This window comes from Mycteria americana, chromosome 2 (genome assembly GCF_035582795.1).
Source record: "Mycteria americana isolate JAX WOST 10 ecotype Jacksonville Zoo and Gardens chromosome 2, USCA_MyAme_1.0, whole genome shotgun sequence".
Taxonomy (NCBI): domain Eukaryota; kingdom Metazoa; phylum Chordata; class Aves; order Ciconiiformes; family Ciconiidae; genus Mycteria; species Mycteria americana.
The window spans coordinates 162886812-162905644 of NC_134366.1; the positions used below are offsets into that span (position 1 = coordinate 162886812).

At 39.8% G+C, this 18833-nt stretch overlaps 1 long non-coding RNA gene across 4 annotated transcripts in view; it reads left to right on the top strand.

The window, feature by feature from the left end:
* The window catches only part of LOC142406831 (uncharacterized), a 33506-nt gene that overhangs the window by 9473 nt on the left and 5200 nt on the right, over nucleotides 1–18833 (top strand). The window contains exons 4-8 of one of the 4 annotated variants that reach the window (XR_012774721.1): nucleotides 876–992; nucleotides 3694–3869; nucleotides 7236–7297; nucleotides 10229–10415; nucleotides 16459–16729. This is a non-coding gene — a long non-coding RNA (uncharacterized LOC142406831). Of the gene's footprint in view, nucleotides 1–875; nucleotides 993–3693; nucleotides 3870–7235; nucleotides 7298–10228; nucleotides 10416–16458; nucleotides 16730–18833 lie in introns of those variants that run through there. The other 3 variants (XR_012774720.1, XR_012774718.1, XR_012774719.1) reach the window with 3 other exon arrangements.

The window sequence follows — 18833 nt, forward strand, 5'->3', positions numbered from 1 at the left end:
ATAGTGTTGCTTTAACAGGAAAATGAACCACAAGTTTATGTTTCTATTTTTGCTTGTTTTATTCCACTGTCTCTATATGCTTATACAACTACAAGAGATAAAGATCTTATGTTAAAAAAAACTTTGCCCCCAGCAATGCTCCTCAGCATTTAAGACTGCTTGTGTATAGCAAGGACAGCCAGAGTCCATCCTGCCTGATTTCTTTACAACTATGTAGTCCAAGAAGCTATCGATTTTGTTTTATTACTATGCTTCAGTATTGCCCAGACCCCAATGACCTCTGCCAGGCAAGCTAGGTTATCTGTTTCTTGCATTTCAGCTTTGTGCTGCCTCTTGGAAGTTCACCTCTTACTCCCTGAGGCCTACGTGATCTGGATCAGCAACGTTAACTTTTATAGTTTTGACTCCGTGTTACCCTTGTGGACTTTCTGTCAGTCTCCTTAGCCTGGCTGATCTGTAGTTTCCCTCCTGGGCTTTACTGCCTGAACTTCATTGAGATTTTCATGGACTATAGAGACTAGAGCAACCAGTTCTCTATGGTGGCATCTACAGTGTACGTGTCTGGGCTCCCAATACAGACAGGAAGGGATGCAGACACCTCCGAAGGGCAACTCACTTGACTACAGACCTTACAGGCCTGTCTGATGATGAGCTTAACCACCCTCTACTCGTGCCTGGTTATCAGCACGGACTGTAAAGGGAACTGGGAGTGACTATGACTTAAATGCTTAACTTCCAGATGCATAAGCTTTAGCAGATGAGTCTTACTCACTACCTTTTCCTCAGATTCTACTTTACTTTTACTTGCTCTGCTTTTTCTACTGCAATCCCTGGGTAGGATTTGAAACCTGGTCAGCAGAGTGCTTGCTCTCCAGCAGGAAATAAACACAGAGGACAACAGGATGCGGGCTCAGTGCATGGGATTTCAGCTGGTCTACCAATTTGTGGAGAACAAGGGATCCTTGCATCTTGTACCGGGCACGTGGTAGAAGGTAAATATCACAGTCCAGACTAACTTCATCCATATTTATCCCGTTCTTTTACACTCTTCATTCTCAAATTAATCCAGAATATAAATTTGCCTTGTCAGTACAAATTGTTATCTGAAGAACAAATATTTTTTCAGAGAACTATGTATTTTGGCCAGAAAAAATATTAATAGGCCTTTGTGTATGAACTGTAAGTGAGGGAAACAACTATTTTTCTAGAAGTTGCTAGTCATGAGGCACCATAGGAACTATTTGTTGATACCAAGCATTGCTCTTTTCTACTGTATTGCCACTAACAAATGTGATTTTTAAATGGTTTACAAAATTACTCCTATAGAGGGTTTGAAAGCACATTGTGCTTGACAAAAATAGGTGGTAATGCAGACACCGTGTTAAGGATGCAAGGCAAACGTTCATCTGTAGACACATTAGGGATACGGTGGTCTCCAGAGAAGCAGCTTCCAAACTGGAGCTTGCAATGCCACTTAGAAATATGAGTGGAATCATAAGCAGAAGTTTTGCTCTTGGTGTTGCTATAAGCAAAGTAAGTGATCAGTAACATAGCAGTGATAATACCAGTCATTGCAATGCAATTTTTGCAGATTTCTGTCTCTCCCATATGCAAGCTAATTATGCGATTATAATAGGAGAAAGAAGCAACTCTTCAATATGTATGACAAAAAAAATGCACTGTGTGTTCACTTGTGTTCATTGTGTATATTGCCTCTTCATTTTTGCAATTCTATAAGCTTACTATTTTTTCTTTAAAAAAAAGTACTTCACAAGGCACAGATACTAATGAACTTGAGATTTGAGACTTTGTTGTTTAACATGTGGCACATAACCCATAAAATCAGGATATGAGATTAAATTTTTCAGAAAAAGCAATCTGAAGTCTAGTAATGAACTAGACCTTTTTTTAGTAAATTGGCAGTGTATAGCAGACACCACAAAATGCATGTGAAGAGTTTTGGAACAGGACAATATTGGATTCCCAACAGTAGAAATTGCCTTTGGTTTTCCACAGCACAGAAGGTTGCAGTTGTTGCTTCCATGTCTGGGTAATTTCATTACCAAAACATGGCTGGCCAAAGAGATCTTGGGGGTAGAATACAAGAAGAGCCATTTGTTAACACATCTATAAACTGGGAATAGCTTCAGAGAATCGGCATCAAAATTCTTCTGTAGTATTCTGATCCAGTCTCTGCCAGCCATTTCCCACTTACCTGCAGCTCTTACTTAGGTTCAATATATGGAAGACACTGGACATTTTAAAATGAGCCTACAGCCTGCACCTAAATCAGAGATTTGCTTAGAAAGTTGTACTGCTTCCTCTTTACAAAACACCTTTTAGGTTATGTTCTTTTTTTATTATTCTTTGGGAGTTTGGGGCTTGCAAAGTACATTCTGTTAATATTTTCAAGACTTTTACCATAATCACAACGACTAGAAATTTACATTAAAAGCCGAGAATAGGGACCATCGTGTCAACTTTAGACTTGAACTCTCACAACCCCCACTCTACTGTATCAAGAGAATCATATTAAAACTGTTAGTGTTTGCCCAGACAGGAGTTTTACTATATGGTAGGGAGACCTTGAAACTGCTTGCACACAACTTTTAGGTTTGCTTAGTGTTCCTGGCCTCATCAGCTTCAAATGACATTAGGGGGATCCTCAACACATCTGGAGATCAGATAGCAACTGAGACACCAGAAAGTTAGGGTTATGTGTACTCTGATTCGAAGGTCGGGGTACTTGCAGAGTAACAGGGTAGTTCATGTGCCAATTTTGACTTTACAACTCTGTTATAATCACATGAGTAAATTAAGGTTTCTAGAAGTGTTTTGAACAAACTATACCAAATTTCCAAACTATCTAGATAATTAAAATTTCCATCTTAATGGATTTCTGAGTGCAGTTGATCTTAAATACAGATCTAAGACTTAAACACTGAGATTAACATTCTACCACACATACTGCTAGTGTTTGGCAAAAACAAGATCAAAGGCTTAATTTTTTTATTATGATAAGACGCCTTTAAACCACCTTGACAATGTAAAACATCTGTACAATTCAGGGAAATGAAGTCTACACCCTTTAAAAGCCCTATTACTCTGCTATTGTGCAATAAAAGCATCTTATTGTAAAAGAAAATTTAAGTGCCAAGAATCTAATTGAGAAAAAATCAAATCTTCATGAGCTCTTAAGAGAGCTCTATGCAACTGTAACACAATCAGCCAGGATCATCTAGAAATTTGCATATTCTCATATAAAATATGAAATTACATATAAAATATGTTACAGAACTTGTTTTGAATTCTACTTGCGTATGCACTTTACCGCTGGGTGTGTTCTCTCTTGTCTTGGAAGATCTGACTGAAACTTCTCTTTTTTCCATCCCATCCTCAGCAACGCATCAGGAAGGGAATTGCTCAATAGCAGATTTAACAACCAAAGAAAAATTACAGCCTGTGTAGGATTCCTTTATAATCATAAAATGAAAGAAAAAAACTTGGCTCAGCATATAGAAAGATATTCTATAAGGATCCAATTATACAGAAGTATGGAATTAATACCAAATATTTAAAATTCTGTGGGTGAATTCTGTATGTGAGAATATATATTGATCAGGACGTAATACATAATAATCTGTAAGGATTAAATTACAAGCAACTATTTTTTTATTTGTCTTCCTGGTTCAGAATATCTGCAGAAGTGCGACTGCTGCAGCTGCTGCGAACGCTGTGAGGGAATGAGGCCCTGACTCAGAGAGCTTTGTGCCAGAGAAGTCTGGCATGGACTACCTATCAATAACCTTGATACCGAAACCATGATGAAATGCTAGTGATAAGAATATACAGCAACTAAGGATTCACAGGTCATTTTTCCTCTTGCCCTTCTGATAACACATTTATATAGCACTTTATACTTTCAAAGAGATAGATCAACATCAGTGAATTAATTCTCACTAGAAGGAGGTGCTTCTGCTTTATTTTACAAGCAGTGAAAACACTAGTAGTGAATCACTGATTTAAGACCTGCCCAGTCTCATGCACTGCATGTGAGACTTACTCATTTGATTCCCTCTTCATCATCCTCTGCTGTGGCACTTCTAGGGCAGATGCTTGCTGTACAGCTACATCAACTCTCTCCTGCTTTCTGATCCCGCACACTAGGCGCTGTGATCTGTTTGCTAGCTGCGTCTTAGATCTCTTTACCAGCTACAGCTTCTGTGTAGGGACAGGTGAGCTGCTCTGCTCTGCAGCTGTGGGTCATTACCCAGCAGTGCCTGATGCCAGGGAGCCCTTCCAGAGGCCAAAGCCCTCAGCTGTAGATTTGCATCATGATTAATGATGCAGGCTGACCTTGTTGTGTGATCTGACACATGGGTGTACAGCCCAGGCTTGGACCCAGTGGACAGATGGACAGCCCTGCCATAGGCATGCGGTCATACGTCCTGTTACATGATCCAACATAGGGGACTCCCATACAGGATCAGAAGACACATTAGACATATCTTACTTGGAAAATCTACCATAATACGAAAAATTCGAGCCAGGTTTGAAAGTATTTCAGCTAATCCTGCTTTTAAAACCATCAAAGTCCCACTGTAGGTCATGTTCCAAGCAGCCTGAATTGGCTTTAAAGCCTTCTAAAAATGGCTTTTAAAAAATTCAGTAAAAAAAGTCCAAGGCACCTAAGGCTTTGTCTATACAACAGCTCCAACCGAGTTTAAGACTGAGAAAGCATCTCCCCAGTGTGCAGTAGGTTTTAAAAAACTGATAGTAGCAATTACATCTACCCTGAAGTGTCAGCTTTGCCATAGTCCTATACAGAGTCTGCTAGAGGCCACCACTTCTCCATAATAACAAATGGAGATATTAAGAACAAACATACTGTATCATGTTTTGGGTAGACTTCAAAATATTATTTAAGTGTGCTTGGAACTATGTATCAGTATAAACTGTTTAGGTTAGTAATGAATATTGATGCAACTATGCATATTTTCTTTTATCTATTTATATATTTACCAATTAAAATACTTCCTAAGACAATGATCAAGTAACAGAAAGTCTTCTCTACCATCCTTAGAGAGGGCCAGATTTGTCCCAGCCATGCAGAAGTTCTCTGTGCATGCTAAATGTGGTCTCATTAGCAATGAGAATGCTACCTCTTTGCTGAAATACCCCCTCTCAGCTGGTTTCTCAGAATTCTGTTACAAATTTCCATCTAAAGCCCATCTCCAGGCAGCCATCCAACTAAACTCAGTAGGGCTTTCCTCAAAACTGTGGCAAGGTTAAAGTACAGCTCCTTCGGAGGTGATTAAGGGTAGCTCTCGCAAGCAGAGCCTAGCAAGAAAAAGCAGAGCTTTGGGAGAAAGGGTGACACAGAGGAATGTATTTTAATAATTTCATTCATTTTTAGGCTTGTTATGGTTTCCATTGTGGAGTATACAAAATCAATCCCATGTGAGCTTGGGACAGATACAGGCAAAGGAGGAGCAGCTTCTCTAAGCCTTCTTCAGTACAGGAAAATCACAATGTTAAAAACTGTCAGCCCTCTCCAAAGAAAATACTTATTTACAGACAACACAAATCAAAGAGTACAGCATGCCATACAGTAACACTCACAGCCAAGCCATTTGCTGAAAAAAAGTTTGTAAATTCCCCTCCTCTTCTTTTCTCCATTTACTTTAAAAAAAAATCTCTTCTTTATCTTACATTTGTTATGCCTATGATAAAAATGAGGGAGATTTTGGAGAGAAAGAACTCGTGCTCTTAACCAATAGAGATTTTCCACTGGGTTATTTTTGTGTAGTCACATGATGGTGATGTGTAGACCACAAAGCTCTGAAGATCATTTCCTCCAGAGATGTTGGAGAAATCTACAGTATTTTACAGGAGCAAATGCTTCTGCATACTGATATTGGCAGTTCACTACAGCTAAAGAATCACAAGCTCAGATACAATGAACTGTCTGTAAAATTTAATTTCCAAACTGGCTGGTCTCTGTGTTCCTCTTTAATTTCAAATTAAAGCTACATTTGACCACTCAACCACCTAGCTTTTCATGCAGTCATTCAAAATAACAAATTTGAAAGTTTGCATTACTTGATAAACTTGCAAAAATAAAAGTCATTTAAATGAAAAATCAGTTACATGAATTTAAAACTAGACCCATCATACCAAAATAGGCTATACCAGTTAGATGCTTGATTATCCTGTCCAGTGTCTGATTGTCATCGCTGATAAAGATATTAGGCAACAACATGAAAGGGTAAATATCTTCTTAACCATGTGCCATTAATGGTTTCCTCATCTCCTAAAACATAAAGGTTCATATCCATTTTCCATGTTCGTATCGATGTCCAAATCCTCATCCACATATTTAGCTCTTTTCAGGTGAGCTCTTTCATTCAGTGTCATCCAGCAGCAAAGATATATTAATATAATATAATATAATATAATATAATATAATATAATATCTTACTGATATTTGCTTTTCTTTGACCTTATCCCAATTTCATCTGTTCCTGCTATATAACTCTATTGTGCATGTGTAAACAATAGGGAAACTCTTTTTTTGAAAGCCTCTGAAGTCCATGAAGGAAGACAATTTTCTTTCCTCAACATATAATAAGATTCTTTCACTGACTGGCTTTATGCAACTGCATAGATGCAGTGCAGTAGTGACTGAACTCAGCATCTTTCTTAACATACCTGTCCCCTCACTTCTTTTATCTGTGACTAATGGTGTCACTGTTCTTCCTGCCACCCACACTTTCTAAACTGGGTGTCATTTGTTTATTCCTTTTTTGGAGCACTTCCTTTTCACCATCCTCTTCATGAATATAAAATTTCTCATTCTCAGCTTCACAGCCCTGCAGGATGCTCCATTAGCTTCCTTTTTCCCTTCTTCCTACATTCACTAACTATCCCAATTCTTTTGTGTCTTTTCATTCTCGCAATTCAAGTCTCAGTATTGAATCTTAAAGAAGAAACTCCACCAGCACACCAGGGCCTTTCTCTGATGACCCATTCCACTCAGACTTTTGGCCTGCAGCATCAAGAGAAACAGCTGGATTTAGAAATATCTTTTGGCTTGCATGCATGGTCAGCCAGACACACGTGCGGGCAGTAATACATAAATCAGTGTTTTATGTAGCTACAAATATTTTAGGAACAGCAAATCACCCTTGAATTATTTTGATATTGTGCTTGACATTTCATGTTATTTTTGCTAGTTCTGGAGGAGGGAAGATGGTGAGGGGGAGTGAAACCTACTGTCAATATTTTTCCTGTGAAGGTTCGTGGCATCTTTACCATTTACTGTCTTCAAACGCTCTTAATTTTGAGATAATCACTTTACTGTGCATAGTGGGCTGAAAGGAATAGTATACCTTTATGCAGATTTGATTAATTATTATGAAACTCAGAAGCTTATTTTTTGTACTGTGTGGTGGATTCAGATTTGCTGTTCTCTAAATTTCCTTGCCCTGGAATATATTCTAACGTTGGACTGTCACTGCCAAATTTTTTTGTGGACTCTCATCAGAATCAGAAAGATCCCATTAAAATGCAGTTGCTCAGACTTAGTTTTTGATATTACAGAAGGATTCATTCACCTCAGCTGAATTCAAACCCAGAAGTGGAATTTTGGTTATATGTGAAAATGACACTTGAGTTTTACCTTAGTTCCTATTTGTTTTTAGGATACTCCTGTGGGGAAAGAAGAAAGCGGTTTTCTCAGCCTTTGCTATGGACATTCAGTTTTACAGATTCTAAATTGGTGGAATGCGCTCCTGATTGTTTACTGACAGAAATATCCCATACTACATTAGTTCACTCAAAAAATCTTCTTCTATTATCTGTCATGAAGCTCCAGTGTCCAATTCAGTGATATCATATTAGCAGCTCACATGGTTTAAAAGCAATCTGAGAAGGCGGAATTTTATATGAATGTATTCTTTCTAGTTAAAGTAGTTTTCTCCTTATTTCTGGGAAAGCAACAGAGGAACTTGAATATGTTACATTAGAGAGGATAATACCTGTAGCACAGGTGAAGCTGCCAGATCATACTCTGCAATAATTTTATCCACAGTAAGTTAAGGTTAACCATATGTTAGAATGGAGAAAGACCAACCTACTCCATTCAGTCATCTCAGGAGGCTGAGGCTGTTGCATACAATTACTTCTGGTCTGATCCTGGGTGGGCAGTGGAGAACCAGGAGCAGGGAGGAATACAGGCTGAGGTCTTTCAGACCCCAGTCCAAGCCTGCAGTAGTAGACAAAGAAGGGGCTGGGCAAGGACTAAAAAGATGCAGAAGCTTGTGTGGGGCGTATCTAAAGGTGCCCAATGCAGACAGGTCACTCCACTCTTCCGAAGCCATCTAACAGGCCAGTGTAGACACAGCTAATGACACACCTCTCAGATGCTTTTGTATCCCCAGCCTGCACAGCCCAAATATTCCGTGCAGCTGCAGAGCACTGTGCCTATACCTGCATCCATTAGCAGCTGGAGACATCAGCTTGGAGCCTCAGAGCCCAGCCACTTGGGAGCCACTCTGCATGTTCCTCTGCCTTTGTTTTATTTTGAAAGCAAGTAAAGCCTCAGTGGGAGATTGGTTTTCTCTCATGTCAACAATCCGCAGCCATCACAGTTTTTGCAACACCGGATGAGTTAATGAAGACGATGGGTGAGAGGCGTTATTCAGATCTGTGTGCAGCCATTACACTGGGCTGGAGAAGGGGAGGAGGGCTCCGAAGGCTCACGTCCGTCAAGTGACATGGAAACCACACCACACCAGGAAGTATCAAAGCTGCAGCTGCAACCCTCTCATCCTCCCCCAGGAGAACCACCTTGCCAAGAAATACATGCCAGCCTGGAACTGGCTCCAGCAGACAAAATGAGTGGTAGGAATGGAAGGAGCCATTAACACAAAATCCTGCCCCAGTGAATTCAGTTGCAAAATTCTCATTACTTCAAGGGACGAAGATTTTATACCTTCCACTAAGCTATGGGAGTGTGTCTTCTTAAAATGATTAGGAGAGGCCCAGCAATCACTTTCAATAGCCCATTATGAGATAAATGAATCCTAAAAATCTGCTGGCTCCCACCTCTTGCTGTAGCTGCTTGCTTAAGCTAATCTTCCTGCTTCACATTAAGTGAAGATTAAAGAGGATGGTAAAAAGCAGCTAATAGCTAAGGAAGGAGGTTTGCTTTCTCTTCCTGGTTACAGTTCAGCTTATTTCATTACGTTATTTATCATCTCTAATGATGTCTGAGCACACGTGGAAGTGGGGGACATTCAGGAAACAGCAAATTGGTCTTTGCTCCAGCCACCTCTCTGTGTACGCAGCAGCAGAGGTGATAATGTGTCCCAGAACGGGAATTTAATGGACTTATCTGGTGCAATATTACTGGTGCAAAATTATCAGGGACAAAGACATGAGAACAAGGGGTTTTATATGGCTAATTGTTTAAATAATGTGAAAACTAGATGAGTTTGAAAACAGCCTCAATGAGAAACTGTGCAGAGGCAAGGAGAGCAAATGACTCACTTTGCTTCTCTAACATATTAGTGAAAAGCTGCCAGGTATTTGGTGCTAGAAAGTAACAGTAGTGTATTAAACTTTGTAGTAGTGGTTGGTTAGAGGCAAAACCAGCTCTGTGTAACACAACATTTACTGTTGTATTCTGAATTCTTGCACACAAAGTGTTTGGCTGAAAAGAGAACAAATTCAAACTTACCATGTGCGGCTACTTGCCATACTGACCATATAAAGCAGACATCTTTCTGGGAAATGAAGGCTGAAATATCTTTCCACATAAATCACTGGGAATTTTTCTTTCAACTTCAGTGAAGCAATCCAAAGACGTTAAAAGATGAAGAAAGTGAGCATAATCAGCTCATGTTGTTTAATCCCCCTAGTCCAACTCAGCAACATTCTCTGTGTGTTATTGATTAACACTTTTATCCAGGCCAAGTTTGTATGATCTGTAATTTCCCTATTCCACTGACAGTTACAACTGTCAGATAGCTCACAATGTGCATCTTGGATTTTACAAAAAGATGTACTACAGGCAATATATCTTTTAAAAGTATAGTTATATTAAGTATAATGGAGAAAGGAGAGCACAGAACAATATGGGAGCTACAAAAGAAAATGCTTTCAAATCTGATTATTTTATGCAGGTGTAATACGCGTATATTTTTGATTCCTTCTTTTAAAAAAGCTGCCAAGATTTGATAGTGACTGAAGTGACGACCAGAATGGAGGTCAATGATGGATGACAGACTGAAGAACACAAGAGGAGAAGGAGGGCTTGTAGTAGGAGATTTATCAGAGAACCAAGGAATCTGTTGAAAGGTCTGATGTTTCCATCAGACAGCATGAGCACTGAAGGCTCAGAACTACCACAGGTAAGAAAATCAGCTTCTCTTAGGGAAATATTTATGGCTCACTTAAGTAATGCTTGGCAACTGTCACTGTAATGTTTAAGTCACTGTGATCAGAGACATAAAGTCCTCTTGGACTTCATTTCAAATACAAGAGCTGTAAATCCTATCCCTCAGTTCAGTCAATGGCTGAACTCCCACTGCCTAAGGTGAAATCACCCACAGGTAGCTTCCATCTGAACTGAACTGAACAGGCACTGTTTGCAGACCATGCAGTGCATGCCACAGTATTACTAGAACAGGAATTTGATACAAATTACTGTTATTAATGAAATGCTTGCTCTTACAGTAGAAGCAAGCAAGTTAAATGGCAGTAGTTCTTATCATTTTCTCGAGAGTTGAAGAAAAACATTTAGATTTAGACACCTCTGCTTGATTTTTTGTCATTAAACAGAAATCATGCCGATTCTGTAGAAACTTTCCCCATTTTTCATGGACTTGGCTGGTTTAAATCAGTTTCTTTAATTCCACTGAGCTCAACAATATGACAACAGCTGATAATTTGGCCTTATAGCCAAATGTTATTCCATTATATAAAATCTGAATGTTATTCCAATATGTAAAATCTGAAAGAGGAAAAGGTAAAAACTTTGTATATTATGCCAGTTGCTGAGAGAATAATCTTGATAGAAATGCAGTATTAATTCTGGCAATATAACATGGTGGGAACAAGAAAGGGTGATTCAAAATGGCTCTAAGAACGCTGAACAAGGATGAAACAATACCAACACTTTACGTGGTCCCCATCTAACAGATTTTGGACAATGGCTACAATTATTTTGTACTTTCTAGAGATTAATTTGGCTTTGGAATATGCAAAGTTCACATACCTGTGAATCATTTTGCAGTGGCATATTCATAATTCTTACAGACGTTATCTTCCAACACAAAAAACCATTCCAGTCATGACAGTTTCTATTTTTAAACTGCTTTCTGGAAATAAAAAAGCAAACAAAGCGCTACAAAAATCAGCAGCAAAGAGAGAGAATAATAATGGAATGGGCCACTCAGTCCTTGATAGTCAGATGCATTACTCTGAGGTCTAATGTATCCAAGCTCTTTCCATGGCTTTCGTTCTCTCCTCCCACAATCCCCAATACCATGCATGGTTATGAGCCAGTCAGACCATATAAGACTTTTTTTTTCCTGTGAAGAGCCTGACCAAAAGGGATTGCAAGGGTTTTGCAGGGTTGGGGTTTTTTTATTTCAATATTTTGCTTTTGTTAAAAAGTCCAATTCGGACTCCACAGTTATTTTTTTGTGGAAATGCTTTAGCTTTTACTGTTTCAGATGCTGATGGAGATTATTTTGTTTATTATAAATAATTAAACTACAGAAAATCCACATATTCTTCTTCCCTTTATGACTATTTTATGTTTTTTTTCAACTCACACTATATATGTGTTGCCAGGAACATAAAAAGATAATGGGGAAGTTATTTAAGCTGTGAGCATCAATAGTAACAATATCGTATATGAACTACAGGTTTTTGGGACATAGATGATGAAAAACAGTATACTCAAGTTTTCAAAGGATGGCCATTACTGCTTGATGAGGTGAATCTGTCCTTACCGCTTGTTCTTGTGCACGATCCCTTCCTCTTCCTCAGGCCAGCAGTTGCAATCATGTGTTCACGTGATAATCCAAATCAGAGAACTAATCTAGGGGGAAAAAAGGATTCTCAGTCCATAGTCTGGTTCATTGTACAGCCACGTGAGCTCCATGCTGGGATAAAGGGAGGCCACTGAACCATGTTGCCAGGAGCTAAAAGAAGGGACCACCCATTTCACCAGCAGCACAGAAGTCCATCAGTTCAAGCTGATCAAGAAAGTGCACCCAGATGGCCTGATCCAAATCCTGCTAAAGCCAGTGCGACCACTCCATATCATCTGTTTGGAAGGATTTCAGAGATAGTTGACCAGAGAGAGCATGACTCATATAGCAGCACTACAGGCAGCCTGGCCAAAACACCTGGGAATAGTAGGAGGGGGCATTCAGGAGCCAGAGCTGCTCCTGGAATCATCCATCGCAGCTTTGAAAAGGGTTCTCACAGCACTGAGCAGTAGGGAGTGAATCCTGTTTAATCACAGTCTGGGTAGGGAACAAGAATTTTGCTCTCAGAAAGGAGAATACGGCATATTTTGTGCTGACAGTGCAAATAAAGATCCTTTTGTAAGAATTGTCATGCCAGACAAATATATTTTCCATAGTTGGTATCTGCAGACTTTTTTTTATCTGGGGAAAACTGAGGCTGCAATTCCAGGACCGTTTCTTCAAAAGCAGTACTGGCACATGGCTTGTGTGGAAACACTGAGCTGGACTGAGGAACTGCCCAGCCAGTAAAAGGGCAGCGTTTTTTCCTTCCAGATTTTTTCCAGCAGGATGCCTTTTCCAGTTCAATGCACCATGAAACGATGCTGTGCAGCAGAATAGAACGGAATGGAATGGAATAGAATAGAACAGAACAGAAAGGAACAGAACAGAACACATCATAGTGGCCTAATACAAATGTTAGAAACACTCTGTCATTTTCTATGTAGATATTAATTATGAATGTTCAGTCAATACACTGATGCAAGTTATTAAAATAAGTATTCATAGTACTTCATAGTACAATTTTGATTCAGTTCATCACCATCTGCTAGTATCAGAAGTATCAATATGCTAAGTAGTTTGAAATGAATAATGACTATCCATACTCTTGCTATACCAGGGTAAAAAGCATCAAGAATATTCCTATTGGCTATTTCTCTACCCTGCTATTAGAAAAACCAGAATTTGGTTTTTCTGCCATTAGAATGGCAGAATTTCCACAACTCACTAGGAAGCTCATCTCTATGCTGAGCTGCCTTTGTAGATGGAAAGCTTTCTGTAATACCTCATTGAATAATCCTTTACTGCATATTATGTCATCCTCTTTTTTTCCTGCCCTCAAAGGTAATGCAGAAAATGTGATCACCACTGGACATTTTTTTCTCAAAAAATCAACTGGTATATGGATATGTTTTGGTTTGAAGGCTGCAGTGCTTTTAACAAAAAGAAATAAATCTTCTCTTACATGAAGTAATGGGGATAAAGGGGTTATGCCTTCTTCCTCAACCTCATGTATAACACCGTCCTTCACAGGAATATTTGAACCTTCTTGTAAGGCTGCAGTATTTTCAAATAAGCAGAAGAAACCTATCATTCCTGTACCCTTTCCACATGTACTTTTGAGTACTGAAACATCTAAAGCTTCTGTTTCATTCCTTGTTCACTGCAATCCTAGCTGCTCAGCATATGCTGAAATCAGGCTAACAAAAGTCTTAGCCATAATGAAATGCATGGAAAAAAACCCTTTCTCCTCTTTGTGGTATGTTCTGTTTTTGTATCAGCCTTCTTTCCCAAAAATCCTTCCCCGCTGGTTAGCTCCACGGCAAGCAAAGTGATTGTATAGACTGGAGTTTTTGGACAGCATTAGTGTTTCAGCCCACTCTGAGCAATGACGGAAAACTGAACTTTCTACAGGGGATCCATCCTCTGTCTGGTCCATAAGCGAATGTAGTCCCTGGGTGACCTGGTCCAATGACTCCAATGCAAGCGTTAGCAATACTCAAATCGCACACTTCTGCGCCATTGCATACAGTCACTACTGTGGCTTAGTGTGCGCAGGTCATAACTGTAGACTGAAGCCCACAATATCGCCGCCCAGAAAAGTCAGTGGCAATGGGAAACATTTTGAGCCTTTGAATCTCCTGTTGAAAATGCACCTCCACAATTAATCAAATTCTTAATTTACGACTCTTGGATTCCTCACTAGTAGCAACTTCTCACGTAGCTACCTCAGCATTATTGTTACCACCTCCATTGACACAGGAGGCTCATTCTGTCCTGGAGGACAATGACTTGGCTTCAGTTATTGACACATCTGTGACATCTCAGCTGGATTACAGCGATACAACATGTCTGGCTTTAAAACCTTTGACAAATGTCCATGTAATGTTACCCCATCTCTTCACAACCCCGTCCTTTGCTCCCTATGCCAGTTTCCATTACAAAATATAATCACTTTCAAGACCCTTGTCCTGACCTTTGGGGAAACCAGTGACCTGTGCCGAGGGTATCTGAAAGATCAGCTAAAGCCTACAAATGAAAATCACTGCCAGCAATTCATGTCTCTAGTAAAGTGGAGTATCTTACAATTACAGTAAAGCTCCTTGGTCTAGAAAGTCACACTTCTTGCAGTTCTGGTCAAAAACTGTGAAATGATCTCCCATAAGTTCAGAAACATTATGAGCATCATGAAATTTTGCTCTAAGCATTATGTGTATTTCTTCAACTTTGTCTTCTCTATGGCATATTTCCACACTGAGGAATGCCAGGTCAGTGAATAAGAGCTTTGTAGAAACTGAATGTTTGGCCCTTACTGGGAAGCAAATACTTGCTTTCCTCAATTTGCACTTCTAGCCAACTCAGAAATTAGTTGATAAACTAAGAGCTTTATCCAGTTACAACAGCTGGAATGTAGGCAGAATTCTTCTACTTCTAAGGAAGTAAAAGGACTGCTTGCAGTTCTGGGTTTTTTTCTTGCAGTCTGAGAAATTGCCGGTCTTTGACAGCTGAGAGGGGAAAGTGTCAGCCTGTAAAGCAGTATCTAAATTCATTGCATGCGTATCCTTGCCTCTCCCCATGCTGACGTTATGGAAGGAATGAAGGAAATAGTAACAGAGCAAAGCAAAGAATTACGAGCAGATTATAATTCACTATAATTTCATAAGGCGAGAAAAAGATACCTCCTGCCAGTTGCGAGAGTGGATGGTGGATCAGAAAGGCCAGAGTTGGGAGGAGGTGTTGGGTAATACTTGTAACCTAATTCTGTGGGATTCTTCTGGGGCTTTTTCAGAACTGCTGTTAGAGCCAGCCACTAAATGCGGGGCAGCACACGTGCCAGACTGGCACCGTGTTGTGTCACTCAGGAACACGTCCCACATCAGTGATGCCAGTGCGGTCAGAGGGGCTTGCCTCCCCGAGCACTTCTTCCCTCCCCCTGTACATATGTTTACATTATATTTACATTTACAGCTGTAAATCATTGCAGGTTTTGTTACCTTACAGTTCAAGCATTACAAGGATAATGAAAATAATGTTAACGTTTCTAGTCTTGACTGTGAGTTATTTTATTCTTACAACCAGAACACCTGTCTGGTTGGCACACTTTCCTTCCTCCCACAAAACACGCCTGCCATCTTCTGGCCAGGCCACCAAGCATCTAGGGGCTGGCTGGAAATGCACTTTGAAGTGTCTGTACTGAATGGGCTTTTCCAGTTGTTAGTGCAACCAACCGAGCAAGCAGGCTGAAATTAAATTTCGCTGTTGGATGTGAAGTTCTCCTATCACAGAAGAATTGAGCTTTCAAGCTCTGCATAACTCCTCTCTCTTGATTCATAAGGATTTGCATGAGTTTTTCCTTTTGTCTTCATACCTGTAAATATCCTGAGAGTTGCATTTATTCCAAGTCTAAAGGAGACATTCAGCCAAAAGAGTCATTATCAAGCTGGCTTTACATTTACATCACAAGTTTCATCGGCTTTTATAGGAAACCAATGTTGATCAAAACTGGAATTATGGTTTTCATGAATATTTATTAAACACCAACATTGCAGTGGAACATAAGGCTGAGCAAAGTTCATGCGGAGTCAGGTTCCAACGCAAATATTTGACGTGGCTCTAATCAAAGCCAATGCTAGAGTTCGATACCACCTTGGGAAGCTTCAAGGAATTTGCTAACTAGGAGTAAAACTTTGTTTAGAAGTCAAGCGTTAAGTTCTGAAAACAATTCTTTGCTCCTCACCATCTTCAAAACAAAGCTGAATCTCTCTCTGAAGAACATGAGTTATTTTAGGTACAAGAACTACTGGTTGATATTTCACAGCCTGTTATGCAGCACTTTAGATTGCATGCTCATAAATACTCCCTTTAAAGTCTATGACTAACCCACAAGAGCAGAATGATGATTTTTTTTTTCCAGGTTGAACCCATCCTGTAGGAAAGTGAAATATCAAAATCAAAACACTTCACAAAACCACATTTCATTAATAAACTTGAGAGAAAAAGGAAAAAAGGCTATGACAATGTTTTGAAAACAGGACACTGATTAGGATTTTCTTTGCAAATGTAGTACACAGCATATCTTTGTAATATATGCATATAATCTACATCTCATGCATATCATACATATACATGTTATAGCAATGCAAATAATATTTAATCTTAAAAATAAATACTTGAATTGCTCAGAATTTTTATATTTTCAATGCCTCAATTTTGAAATATAAAACTGGTTCATAAAACAGAAAATCCGTGCTCCGTATCACTTGCAGTTAAGAGGGACAGTGTGGGAACGGGAGCCACCCATACGAGCATGTAACAAATCAGTCAGGTTAGTTTCAGTGCCCTCCCAAAATTTACGAGGCCACTTCTTTCATCGTTGATGGTGACTGTGCTATTCAGCCCTTAGCGGTACAGTTCCCTCACTCAGCTTAAGTCAAATGAAGGGTTGGGGACCATTCAGCTTCCCTAGACAGGCAATGAGAAGATGTCTTCTCTGACATCTCTGGAGGATTCCACCTCTTCAAAGACAAGTGTCTGCGACAGTGGGTGTCTGTCTCTTCATTGACTTCCCCAGAAGCCTGGATAGTTAACACAGAGTAGGCTTTTAGATAGCAGTCAGCTGAGAGGAATCCTACCCCAGGCATCTCAAGATGGTGATAAAACCAAAGAGCCGAAATGCCTTTGAATGAGCTTGTTTCTCTCCATTAACAGGAATTGAGGCTGACTGGATGTCCAGCTTCAACTCTTCAACATCAGGCAAAAGTCTGCTGGACATTAGTCCAGATTTCTGCACCAACCCCATGAAATTTATCACCCATAAATTCACCCCATGAATTTATCACGTTTATACTAAGGTCTGGATTTCCCTGGGACAAGAAAGGCTAGACTGGTCATAGCTCCAAACCTTCTTTTGCACTATACTACAAATCACGTACGCTCTACTTCATGTGAGACAAGACTACTCTCTTCTTCCCACCCCCTCATCAAGATGGTAGCTATATGCAGTCTGAGTTACACTAATCCCTCTAACCCAGCCTCGTGCATGGTTAATACTCAGAACTGTCCTTTTGCCGACCAGATTCAGTGATTTACAAACACATTGCTGAAGGCTTTTCATGGGAGCAACATTAGGATCCTCCTCTACCAGGGAGGATCTTCCAAGAAGACCCCATTTTCTCCCGTGGCAGGTCTAGTTTCCAGTATAATTTCAGAGTCTCTCTACTTTTGTCTCTCACATGTTCTCTGTGAACAAATATCTCCCAGATCAGCTCTTCTGAAGACTGAAATCATCCAGAGAGATGTGCCATTTTAGCTAAAAACAGAAAATCATTCTTTCCAGTGTGCTTCATTAATAATAAAAGTGCTACAATACAGAGCAGCTGGCACTTTCAGTTGGTTTTGACGGGTTTTATATTAGCTAACTGGTGTTAACTAGCTTGAAGTGGTCTCACTGGTGACCAGCAGTACAATTCGGGCCTATGAACCGTTCTCAGTTATCAGGAACTAGCTAAATTTAGTAGCCCACAGATTAGCAAATAGCTCCCGTTTGGGACTGCATATGCAAAGGGCAGGGGAACTAGGGGCAGGGTTGTTCTGCATGTGACTTCAGAAAACTGAGCTTTTCCACTGTGCTTTTTTCTGCTACTGGTAGTGGAGTTCAGCGAGACTGGCAATTACAGTGTGAACCTCAAGACTGGTACCGTTGAACATAGTCCTACTGAGAAGCGGAGGACAGCTTTGGCTGACAAGGTCAGCCCAGTCGTGACAGGGATATTAATGTTTCCACAGCTGGGATTTCCTCCACAAACAAGGATTTTTTAAGGAAGACCACATTTTCTGCTGTGGTATGTCTAGTTTCCAGTGTAATTCCGATTCTCTCCACTTTTGTCTTTCACAAAACACGTAGTACAAATGGTAAAATGAATGCCGAGCCCCAGAGCTGAAGGAACCTGCCTTGCTCTTTGTTATTTCACTTTGTTGCTAAATATCTGAGAGAAACAGTTCTACAAGGCCTCTGCTTTGCGTCTATTGAATGAGAATAGCCAGGTCTTGCCTTTCAGCTGTGCAACTCACCGCATGCAACCATGCATCACCTTGTAAGGGGAAAAAAAGTTGAGTGTAACATGTAATTACTTTTGTTAGCTATAAAAAACAACATATAGAGCAAGGTTCTATATGTACAGCTGCTATTTAATTTGTGTTTCCAAAGGGAAAATTTTCATTAGTGAGGTTAAAAATTAACATTGGATCTCCATTTTATTTATGACATTTACAGCTGTATAACACAAAGTA